This window comes from Geotrypetes seraphini, chromosome 15, assembly GCF_902459505.1.
Source record: "Geotrypetes seraphini chromosome 15, aGeoSer1.1, whole genome shotgun sequence".
Lineage (NCBI taxonomy): Eukaryota > Metazoa > Chordata > Amphibia > Gymnophiona > Dermophiidae > Geotrypetes > Geotrypetes seraphini.
Window position 1 is genome coordinate 30,747,441 of NC_047098.1, and position 11,409 is coordinate 30,758,849.

General features: G+C 41.9%; 1 protein-coding gene across 2 annotated transcripts in view; it reads right to left on the bottom strand.

The window, feature by feature from the left end:
* The window catches only part of SMG6 (SMG6 nonsense mediated mRNA decay factor), a 317,581-nt gene that overhangs the window by 305,934 nt on the left and 238 nt on the right, over positions 1 to 11,409 (bottom strand). Inside the window, exon 1 of one of the 2 annotated variants that reach the window (XM_033921221.1) lies at positions 11,337 to 11,409. The exons of the other annotated variant lie outside the window; for it this stretch is intronic. The gene's annotated coding sequence lies outside the window, so the exon portion shown is untranslated. The remainder of the gene's footprint in view (positions 1 to 11,336) is intronic. 2 annotated transcript variants of the gene reach the window in all.

Genomic DNA, 11,409 nt, shown 5'->3' on the forward strand with positions numbered 1-11,409 from the left:
AAACTCTGGAACGCATTGCCAGAGGTTGTGGTAAGAGCAGATAGCGTAGCTAGTTTTAAGAAAGGTTTGGAGATGTATGTAGATATGGATGGATGTTAGTTTTTCACTCTCTGCAAATGGGATGGCTAGGTGGGGAGACAGAGTTTATTTCAAGGATTTTATCTAAGCTTTCTGTTATTAATTGTTATGAGCAGTTTGTTAAATTTGTTTCTCCTGCTTTATTGTACGTTATACAAAATCTCAATAAAAAATTTTGAAACTGGAACTGAAAAAAAAAAAAAGAAAGGTTTGGACAATTTCCTGGAGAAAAAGTCCATACTGTTATTGAGAAAGACATGGGGCAAGCCACTGCTTGCCCTGGATCAGTAGCATGGAATGTTGCTACTTTTTGGGTTTTGGCCAGGTACTAGTGACCTGGATTGGCCATCATTTGAACGGGCTACTGGGCTTGATGGACCATTGGTCTGACCCAGTAAGGCTATTCTTATGTTCTTATGAATCTTCAGGCTACTGACCCTTGCTCTCTCTCCACCACTGTTTTATCCCTCCTTTCAACCACTATGTTATACAAGTCTGTTAACGAGGCTGTCTCTTCCTATATCATTCTGCTCTAGATATCCTTGCTCCTCCCATCCCACGCTATGTGAGGCATGCCAACCCCAGCCCTGGCTGACCTCTAAAATCCGCTACTTATGTTCCTGTGTCTTGTCTACTGAACGTCTTTGGCTTAAATCCTGTGCTTATACTGACTTTATACATTTCAGATTCCTGCTGACCTACTTGCCAAACAGGACTACTACACCCATTTGACTAACTCTCTTGGCTCCAACCCTCACTGTCTCTCTGCCACACTGAATTCTCTGCCCTCACCGCCAATCCCTCCTTCACTTTCTCCCCAGACTATGGCTAAGTACTTCTACGACAAGATTCACAAGATTAACCTTCAGTTATCAACCGGGTCACCTCTACCTTTCCTTCCTCCAGTCCATTCTGTCAACCTTCCTTCAACCCCTGCCACCTTTTTTCTTCCTTTTCTGAAATCACTGAAGAGGAAACGGCACATTTTTTTCCTCTTCCAAATTACCTGTTTCTCTGATTCGATTGCCACCAATCTATTCAGCACTATCTTTCCTACTGTCATCCCTTCTATCTGTCATATCCTCAAACTTTCACGTGACAATAGGTATCTTTCCCTTATGCCACTTAAACTAAAGAAGGATGAAATGAATGTTCTATTAAGAAGTATCCAAGATGTGAGGCTAGAATACAAAACTATTATCCAGCCAGTAAATTCCCACAGGCATCCTTACATAACTTGAGTCCCAAAGAGAAATGAATAGATCAACCTGGTAAAGACCTTGTTAGTATCTAAATCAAAAAATTAGATCTTACCTACTAATTTTTTTCTTTAGTCCCACCAGACCAGTCCAGGACCCATGGGTTGTTTCAGTTGAACAGAAGATGGAAACAGAGAAAATAAAAAGTCCTGTGTACTTTGCTCTAAAAGGGCTCCACACAGCATTAGATCTTCAGTATTTTGAATTACAAAGCAGTGGACTAATCGCTTCCTGATTTCTGTTGAAAAGTCATAACAGCAATTCCATTGACATGTCATAACAATGGTCATCCTATTGTTGATACAGTAGTATTGAGAAGCCATAACAACAGGAATTCTGTGGAGATGTGATAACAGTATCAGCCTATTGCTGATACTTTAGTATTGAATGGTCAACTTGACTATTGAACCCGAGAGGAATTATTACAAATTACAGCCAGTTCTTGTTCCTCCTGTATTGCTATTGTTGATTGTAATTCAGTGTCTGGACCATTTGCCATTCTCAATAAACACTTTTTTTTTTTTTTTTTTTAAAGAAAACTGATTATATAATAGGAAGGGACCCTGTACTGGTCTAGTGAGACTAAAGGAAAGAAAATTATCAGGGAACATCTAACTTTTCCTTCCTTAGCATCCAGACCAGACCATCCAAAATCCATGGAATGTAGCAAAGCACTTCTCAGAAAGGGTGGGAATATGAATACCCGTTAATAATAATAACTTTATTTTGTATACCGCAATACCACAAGCAGTTCAGAGCGGTTTACAGAGGAAGACTGTACATATACAGCGATGTTACAGAAAATATTGTCAAGTACATTGGTAACAAATTTCAATTACATTAGTGAGCCGAGATAGGTTAGGTAAAACCGGAGATATGTCAGAGATACAGCAAATCTTTAACATGGACCATCAAAGGCGAACATGCTCATACCCTGAACTTAACCATCTTGTGGAATAATGAAAGAGGTAGCAAGTAAGATCTTGTCAAAATATGAGTTCTCTGCTGAGAACTGTGTTGATGAGGCTGAAAGAGTTGAGATATTAAAAAAAATATTTGAATTCAAAGGAGACAGCACAGTATCCATCAAGATTGTTTTGCTAAAAAATGTTGAATTATCATGAAATATAGTAAATAACAGCAGATAAAGACCTGAATGGTCCATCCAGTCTGCCCTGTAATTACATGCATTACAATTTCATGATTAAAATATCTTATTTCTTTGTTATTTCTGGGCCATAGACCTTACAAGCCTACCTGGTACTATCCTTAGTTTCAAGCTGTTGCTCTTTCCAGCCTATCCAAACCAACTCTTTTGCACGATCCTCTATGTTTACCCCACACCTTTTTTAATTCAGTCACCGTTTTCCTCTCCACCACCCCCCTTAGGAGGACATTCAGGACATCAACCACCCTCTCCATAAAAAATAATTTCCTAACACTACTCTTAAGTCTACCACAATTTATGTCCTCTAATTTTATCAATTTCCCTTCTCTAATTTTACCAACTTCCCTCCCTATATTAATACCTTTCAAATATTTAAATGTCTATACCTTATCACCCCTGTCCTTCCTCTCCTCCAGAGTATACATGTTGAGGTCTTATAGCCTCTTCTCATACTTCTTTTGGCACAAACCCCTACCATTTTTGTTGCTTTCCTTTGTACCGCTTCAAGTCTTCTTATATCCTTGTCCAGATATGGCCTCCAAAACTGAACACAATACTCCAAGTGAGGCCTCAGAAACAACCTGTACTTCATTTTTTCTGCTGCTTACACCTCTCTCTATACAGCCTAGCATCTTTCTGGCTATAGTCACTGCCTCATCACACTACTTTATCGCCTTCAGATCCTCACACACCATCACCCTAAGGTCCCTCTCCCTATCCATGCATATCAGCCTCTAGCCTCCCAGCATATACCTCTCCCTCGGATATCTACTCCCCAAATATATCACTCTGCATTTCTCTTGAACTTCATTAGACAGTTCTAAATTCCTGTCCAAGAAACTACAGATCCCAAAATACAAGAAATCTGAAAATACTAATTCCGATATACTACTATGGAAGGAGCTAGAAAGAAAATGAGAGGAAAAGGCTGTAACACATAAATCTTCAATCTGCTGAAAAACCATGCAATGAACTCCAAACTGAAGATAAAATAATGAAGGAGAATTCATGAGGAAACCAATAGAAATTCTCAACATTTAGGAATACTATTATAACTACTAGAGAGAAGTACAAGATGGTTATTAACCACAGTAAGTTGGTACCTGAGGTTTTGAAGAACATCAGATGTAGTTTTCTTCAAATCATTCATTCTGAAGAAAACTAGGGATTAGCATTCAAGAGAGGAAGGAAGAAACTTTTTCCTGTCTCTACGCCTCAGAGAACACTGAGGAGAATAAACAAATAGATTCAGGACACCCGAGAGTGAGAAGAAAACACAGTAAGAACCTTCTACTATATTTCTAGGAGTTTCAAGCTCATGTACCCAGAAGTAAGTGAAGGAAGAATGCAAAGCAATTTTTTTTTTTTTTTTTTAAATAAGCCATAAAAATCAAGATGTCCTGGTTTGCCATGGATATCAGAATTACTCATCTGAGAGAAAGTAATATGACCCAACTATGGAATTTCAAGAAAGGAGGGCCTATATCCAGAATTTTCCTTAAATAAGAAGACTGTATAATTGATAAAGTAACTTCTAGAGCAGTAGGTCTATATCCAGGAGTTCTGTTAAATAGGAAGATTGTATAACTGCAGCCAGATATTAAACCCAGTTCCCTCTCTATGGACGTAGAAGACACAAGACTATTAACAGGCTTAGATGCTAAGTGGATCAGAAACAGATGACCTGAACAGTAAACTAAAAGATAAACACTATAAGGAAAATGCTGCCATAAACTCCAGCTCAGCAATACTTTTCTAAAAACTCAATCCTATTAGAAAAACTGCTGAAAGAACTAGGATATATTGCATCCAAGCCTGCAGAAGTGCAACTTCCTGGTCAGTGGGCTCCTGATATCCTTTACACAGGAGCAGAAGCAATTAGAAATAGTATGCAGAAAACTCTTTAAAAAAAAAAAAAAAAGGGCATGGGTCCATTGTAAGTGTTACGACGGACCCAGGACATTTTCTAAGAGCTGGAAGAAGCTATTTATTTGCACACTAGCAAACTGCTATTGTTTGTGAAAGCTGTTCTTATTCTAGTTAGTTATATGCCCTTGAGGCAGCCTTGTTTGGCGAAATGTGTTGGGCACTGTTCCTAGGAGCAACTTGAATATACCTTGTTTTATATGCATATGGTTTGCTTGATGTTATCTGATCCACGCAGGACACTTATGTGCCAAATAAATGTGCCAAACTGCTAGAAAAGTGTTTTCAATAATTTCTTAAATTGCCCCACCACTGACAATTACTCTTGGTCAGAGGTTCTCAACTCAGACTGCAGAACACATCCAGCCAGTCTGGTTTTCAAGATATCGACAATTAATATGTACAAGATAAATTTTAAATGCACTGTTTCCACTGAGCAGAAATATCAATGTATTTATTATCCATGACAACATCTAAATCTTTTTCTTTAGTGAATCCTGATGTGGAACCCAGTATCATACAAAGAACTGAAGCCAGGCAACTAGAAAGGGCCTGGAAGAAGAACCAGATGCAGGACTGACACATCCGATGGAGAAGAAAAAGAAAACAATACCAACAAGCCAGAAAACTCCACTAAAAGCCTCTTCAAATTTTTTTGACTCCTTAACAGCAATGCAGGCCATCTGTGGCGGTTCAGCCTCATATCAACTGGACGCAACACAGTTGGCACACTACTTCCGAAAAAAACTGTGATAATGAGGGAATCTCCTTCATATACTCCTTAGAAGAAAGTGTCAGACAAGACCAAATATGCCACACTGCTGAGGAAGGCGTCCCTGCTGACAGATGCTGGTTAAACTCCTTCCCAGTCACACCCAAAGAGATCTCAAACTGGCTAAAAAGGCTTTAAAAAAAACAAACATCCAACCTAGACATATGTCCAGCAAAACTACTGTGCCAGGCGCCCCCTGTCTTCCTCCTCTGACTGACAGACCTGATAAATACATGCTTAAGCAAAAGCATCTACCCCAATGCAGTATCGGTAATTCCACTGACATCTATACCAAAAGCCCCAGGCCTCGACTCAGCTAAGGTCGAGAGCTTCAGACCCATAGCAGGAATATCCTGGCTGGGAAAACTGTTAGAATTCTGCATCAACACACAACTATCTGACTTCATTAACCAACAGGATGGATGCCACTGCATGCAACTCAGCTTCAGTCATGCACAGCACCGAAACTCTTCTACTGGGACTAACCTCAACAGCCAAACACTATCTGAGCAAGGGCAAACAGTCAGTCTTGATGCAGTTTGACAAAAGTCCAGTTGCAGTTCAACAAACAGCCCAGTCTTGACGCAGTTCGACAAACAGCCCAGTCTTGACGCAGTTCGACAAACAGCCCAGTCTTGACGCAGTTCGACATCTCAGCCGCCTTTGACACTGTGCTCCTGAGATTAAACAAACTAGGTATGCAAGGAATAGTCCTCAGCTAGTTCTCACAGATCCTAAAAAACAGGTCCTAAGAGGTCTAGAAGGACAGCCAAAGATCCCAGTGCTGGGTGTCCTCCTGTGGGGTCCCACAAAGCTCCCCGCTCTCATCCTCCCTATTCAACATCTACCTAAAAGCAGTGAGCAACAGCTTCCCCTTCCCCCAGTCACATATCTTCTCCCACGCAGACATTTTCATACTTTGCATAGCCAAAGAATCTCTGGAAGATACTATGCACCTCGAGTACCTGAGCCCATACCAAAATCAACAAACAAAAGATCAGGTTGCTCTGGTTTTGCGACTATGACCTGTTACTTGCAAGGAACTAGTGCTACCTACAGATGAGATACTTGAGATAAACTCCATAAAGGTGCTAGGAGTTACACTGGATTCCACTCTAACATTCAAAGGCCAGATCGCTTCTCTGGCAAAGTTTTTCTTCAGACTGAGACAACTAAGATCAGTCAGACCAGCCCTGTCCCAGAGCAGCTTTAGGAAGGTGGCACAAGCTGTCTTACTAACCCACCTAGACTATTGCAACTCCTTCTACTATAATGCTACAGAGAAAGAACTAAAGCATCTGCAAGTGCTCCAGAATTCAGCAGCAAGGCTAATCTTCCAATCCCACCGCTTAGAGAGGGCTAGCCCATTGCTACTCGAACTACACTGGCTACCTACTGTATGAAAAAAAAAGAATTCACTATAAGTTAACCTATATAATTCACAAGTCCATCTTTAGAGAAAACTCCAGCAGACTAGTGGCTAGCATTCCAGTCTCACACATCTTCCTTAACTCAAGAACCATGCAATGATTTAAGATACCATTTCCATCCTCTCAAGAAGTACATCTTAAGAGGATGTTTAACTCCACCTCCACCCTCTCCACTCTACAGAAACTGCCCTTGCTAAAGTCTCTAATGACCTGCTCCTGGCCAAATCCAATAGACTCTACTCTATCCTCATTCTTCTCAATCTGTCTGCTGCCTTCGACACTATTGATCACCATCTCCTCCTCAATATGTTCTCGCTGGGATTCCAGGTTTCTGCTCTCTCCTGGTTTTCTTCATATCTCTCTCATCGTACCTTAAGCATATGCTACGGTGGATTCTCCTCCACTGCCATCCCACTGTCTATTGGCATACCTCAAGGCTCTGTCCTGGGCCCTCTCCTCTTTTCCATATACCTTCTCTCTTGGTACACTGATGTCCTCTCATGGTTTTCAATATCACCTCTATGCTGATGACTCCCAGATCTACCTCTCCACACCAGATATCTCTACAGGAGTTCAGACCCGAATTTCAGCCTGCCTGTCCGACATTGCAGCTTGGATGTCTCACTGCCATCTCAAATTGAATATGGCTAAAACTGAACTCCATATCTTCCCACCTAAACTCACCTCCCCCCTCTCGCTGTTCTCTTTTTCTGTGGATAACACTATCCTCCTCCCTGTTTCATCAGTTCGCAACCTTGGGGTAATTTTTGACTCCTCTCTTTCCTTCTCTGCTCAGATCCAACAAACCGCCAAATCCTGTCAATTCCTCCTCTATAATATTACCAAAATCTGTCCTCTTCTCTCTGAACTACCAAAACCCTTGTACATGCTCTCATCACCTCGTGCTTACACTACTACAAAGTACTTCTCTCAGGACTCCTGCACACCCATCTCTCACCTCTTCAATCCGTTCAAAATTCTGCTGTACAACTCATATTCCATGAGAACTGGTATTCTCACATTACCCCTCTCCTCAAGTCACTTCATTGGCTCCCCATCCATTTCCGAATACAGTTTAAACTCCTCTTGCTGACTTACAAGTGCATTCACTCTGAAGCCCCCCCCCAATACCTCTCTTCACTTATCTCCCCCTATGCTCCTCCATGTGATCTCCATTCATTGGGCAAGCCCCTCTTATCTGTATTATTCTCTTCCTCTGCCAACTTCAGACTCCGTCCCTTCATTCTTGCGGCACTGTATACCTGGAACAGGCTGCCTGAATCAATACGTCATGCTCCATCCATACCAGTATTCAAATCCAAACTAAAAGCCCACTTTTTTGAAACTGTTTTCAACTCTTAACTCCCACTCACTGATGTTAGATACATATACCCACTGTATCATTTCCTCTACCATAATCTTCACAACCCTGAAATGTCCTGTCCAAATTAGATTGTAAGCTCTTTTGAGCAGGGACTTTCTATTGTATTTTAAAATGTACAGCACTGCGTTCACCTTTCAGCGCTATAGAAATAATAAATAGTAGTAGTTCCTAGGTCCACATATCTGGAACAGTCTACCTACCTATCTGTGACGATTACCCACACATTGCCTTTTCAGGAAAAAATTAATGACATATCTCTTCCCCCAGTAGACTCAACTCTTCCCAGTCCTCTTCAGTCCAGATAGAGAATGACAAGGGGAAAAAATCTGTCTCCGTCACTGCCCCGTCACCAGACCACCGTCCCCTTCACCGCCCCGTCCCCGAACTCACCGTCCCCTTCACCGCCCCGTCCCCACATCCACCTTTCCCTCTCGCCACCTCACCGCCCTTCAGCGGCTCGATAATCTCCCTCCCTCCCCCTTACCTTCGCAGTGTAAAGAAGCTTAAGGGAGGGAAGGCGCGTGGTCACTGATCACGTGCACGGCCCCTTCTCTCCCTCCCTCCAGCCAAATCTATCTTCCTCCATCCCCCTTACTTTCGCGGCGCTGTAGAAAAGAAACTGATGCCGCGCTTTAGAAAAGAAACTGATGCTGGTGAAGCCTGCCTGTGCCACCCTGCAGTCACTTGTGTGGGCGGAAGCTGCTCCTCTGACAATTGTCATTTTATAAACACAAATAAAACAGAGCAAGGTTCAACAAAACCCATCTCCCCTCTCACAAATATCCCCTTCACTATTGTAAAAACTGAACAAACCAAATTACTACAGAATGCTATATAGAAAAATCAAGCTAACAGAATACTTTAGTCACACATGGCAAGAATAATGTTAGGGGAGTGCAACTAGGGCAACAGCCCCCTGGTCAGAGAGAGAGGCCTAAGCCAGCTGGAAGCTAAAGAAGAACAGCCTGGACTTTGCGGTCCCTAGTTATGTCGAATACCAGCTCTAGCAGGATACATATTTCAAATCTGAAATATTCTAATCACAAAATATAAAATAAATGTAATTTTTTTCTTTTTGTGGTCTGGTAATTTTATGCTTCGAATCACATTGGTCTCATGCTTTGGTTTTAGGTTCCTTCTGTCTTCATCGTGGCATGGCTGGCTCCTGAAGGTAAAATAGGCGCAAGAGTAGCTGGGGAGAAGATGCCGAGCCTGACATGGGCGCAATTTTTTTTACCACAGGAGTAAGACTTTTCACCGCTCCCATGGGGTGGTAAAAGGTCTTGTCCCCATTCCCGCGGGGCGGTGAAAGGTCTTGTCCCCATTCCTGCGGTAAATCAGTTGCAAATGTCTCCATTTCTGCAGATTTACTGCGGTGATCCCCGGTTTACCATGGTAAACGGTCCCCGTGTCATTCTCTACCCATAGACTGCCATCCTTAAATTAACCTAGCAATATTAAACTTTGTTTACCAACAGCATTATAATCATAAATGTAACTCATCTTGCTGTGAGCCACAATGATTACCTATTGAAAATTGTGGGATATAAGAAGTTGTATTGTATTTAAGGTGTTATATTTTATGATTTTATTACTGTACATATGTATTTTCTCACTGTATTGTGTTTTATTGCATCGTTATGTTGTTTTATATGGCTTTGTTTGTACATCTCTTTATACTTCTGCCTTGTAATGCACTCAGAACCACTCCGATGAAAATATTGTAATTAAGAGGCCCTTTTACTAAGCTGCATTAAATGCTAATGCATTCTTAATGCAGGAAAAATGGCCTAACACATTCTTCATTAGTTTTGCCATTTACACACACTAACCCCCTCTTTTACGAACACATAGCACGGGTTTTAGTGCCGGCAGCACTAGTAACTGCTCTGATGCTCATAGAATTCCTATGAGCGTCAGAGCAATTACCGCCACTGCCAGTGCTAAAACCCGCGCTATGCGTTCGTAAAAGAGGGGGTTAGTGTGTGCAAATGGCAAAACTAACAAAGAATGCGTTAGGCCATTTTTCCTGCATTAAGAATGCATGTCAGGGGAAGAGAATAGGCAAGCACTGTTCAGCTAGCAGTATGGAAACTAGTTAGCATGTCTATAATAATAATAATAATAATAATAACTTTATTTTTGTATACCGCAATACCACAAAACAGTTCAAAGCGGTTTACAGGATAAGAGACTGTACATTAACAGTGAAGTTACATCAAGGTTACAGCGAAGTTAACATCGAGGTTACAGCATATCAAGAAGACAGTTCAGGGCGATTTATACAATGTAGGTGCAGAGAGTTAGTTAGCAATTATATGGTATAAACCAGTGTTAATTACAAAAATGATCCAGTAACTGTTGCATGGGGGGAGGGGAAGGGAGAGGGAGATAGGCAAGGGATTATTAGTTCGGTAGGGGAGGAGCGGGGGTTAGAGGAATTTGTCAAAGAGGTATGTTTTGAGCGATTTCCTGAACGATTGGTAAGTAGGGGCAAGAGAGATGAGAGTGGACAGGCAGTCATTCCATTTGCCAGCCTGGAAGGAGAGGGTCCTGTCGAAGAATCTTTTGTGGATGCATCCTTTTGGGGAGGGGTAGGCAAACAGGTGTGCATTACGTGTACGGTTAGAACCTGGGAAGGTGAAGTGGCGTAACTCAAGAGCTTTTAGCACTTCCTAAACTGGAGGCAGTAAACACAATTAATTTTTTTTAATGAGCATGCATGCTGATAACAGTAGCACACAGCCAGAAATTCAACAAATAGAGAAGTGCCTATTTTATAGATACAAGGGGCCGCTAAAAAGTTCTCAGCCCAACCAACAACGTTGGGGCAGTCTCCACTGGGAGCTAGAATACACTTAGTCCAGCGATTTTCCACTTTGTTCGTTCCATCGGAGAAATACGGAATGAAAATCGCTGGACTAAGTTTACAGCCCTCGATGGAGACTGCTCCGACTTTGTTGGTTGGGCTGAGAACTTTACAGCAGCCCCTCTATACAAATGGGCTTAGAGACTGTAGGAAAGTCCCATGTTAGGAAGCGCTAAGCCCATTTACAAGCGCAGCTTAGTAAAACGACCCTTAAGTAAACACATCAATACATTTGTTATCCACTCCCTAAGACCCAACACTCACTGTTGAAGCAAATGACTCTGGATGTTTAAAAAAAAATACAAATCCCTGCCACTACTCTCTCTCTCCACTTTCAGTAGTTACAGATTCTCTATGCTCTTATCATAGTCCCTTAAAAACTTAACAATCTGACTCGGAGATACCAAGTCGCAAGCTTTCCAGTACTCCCGGGCTCCCCTCTTCACATACATTCGGATACACGGGTACCGTCCCGTCCACTCCCCCACGGTCTGCCATCTCTCCTTCTCTCTTCAGCGCTCCA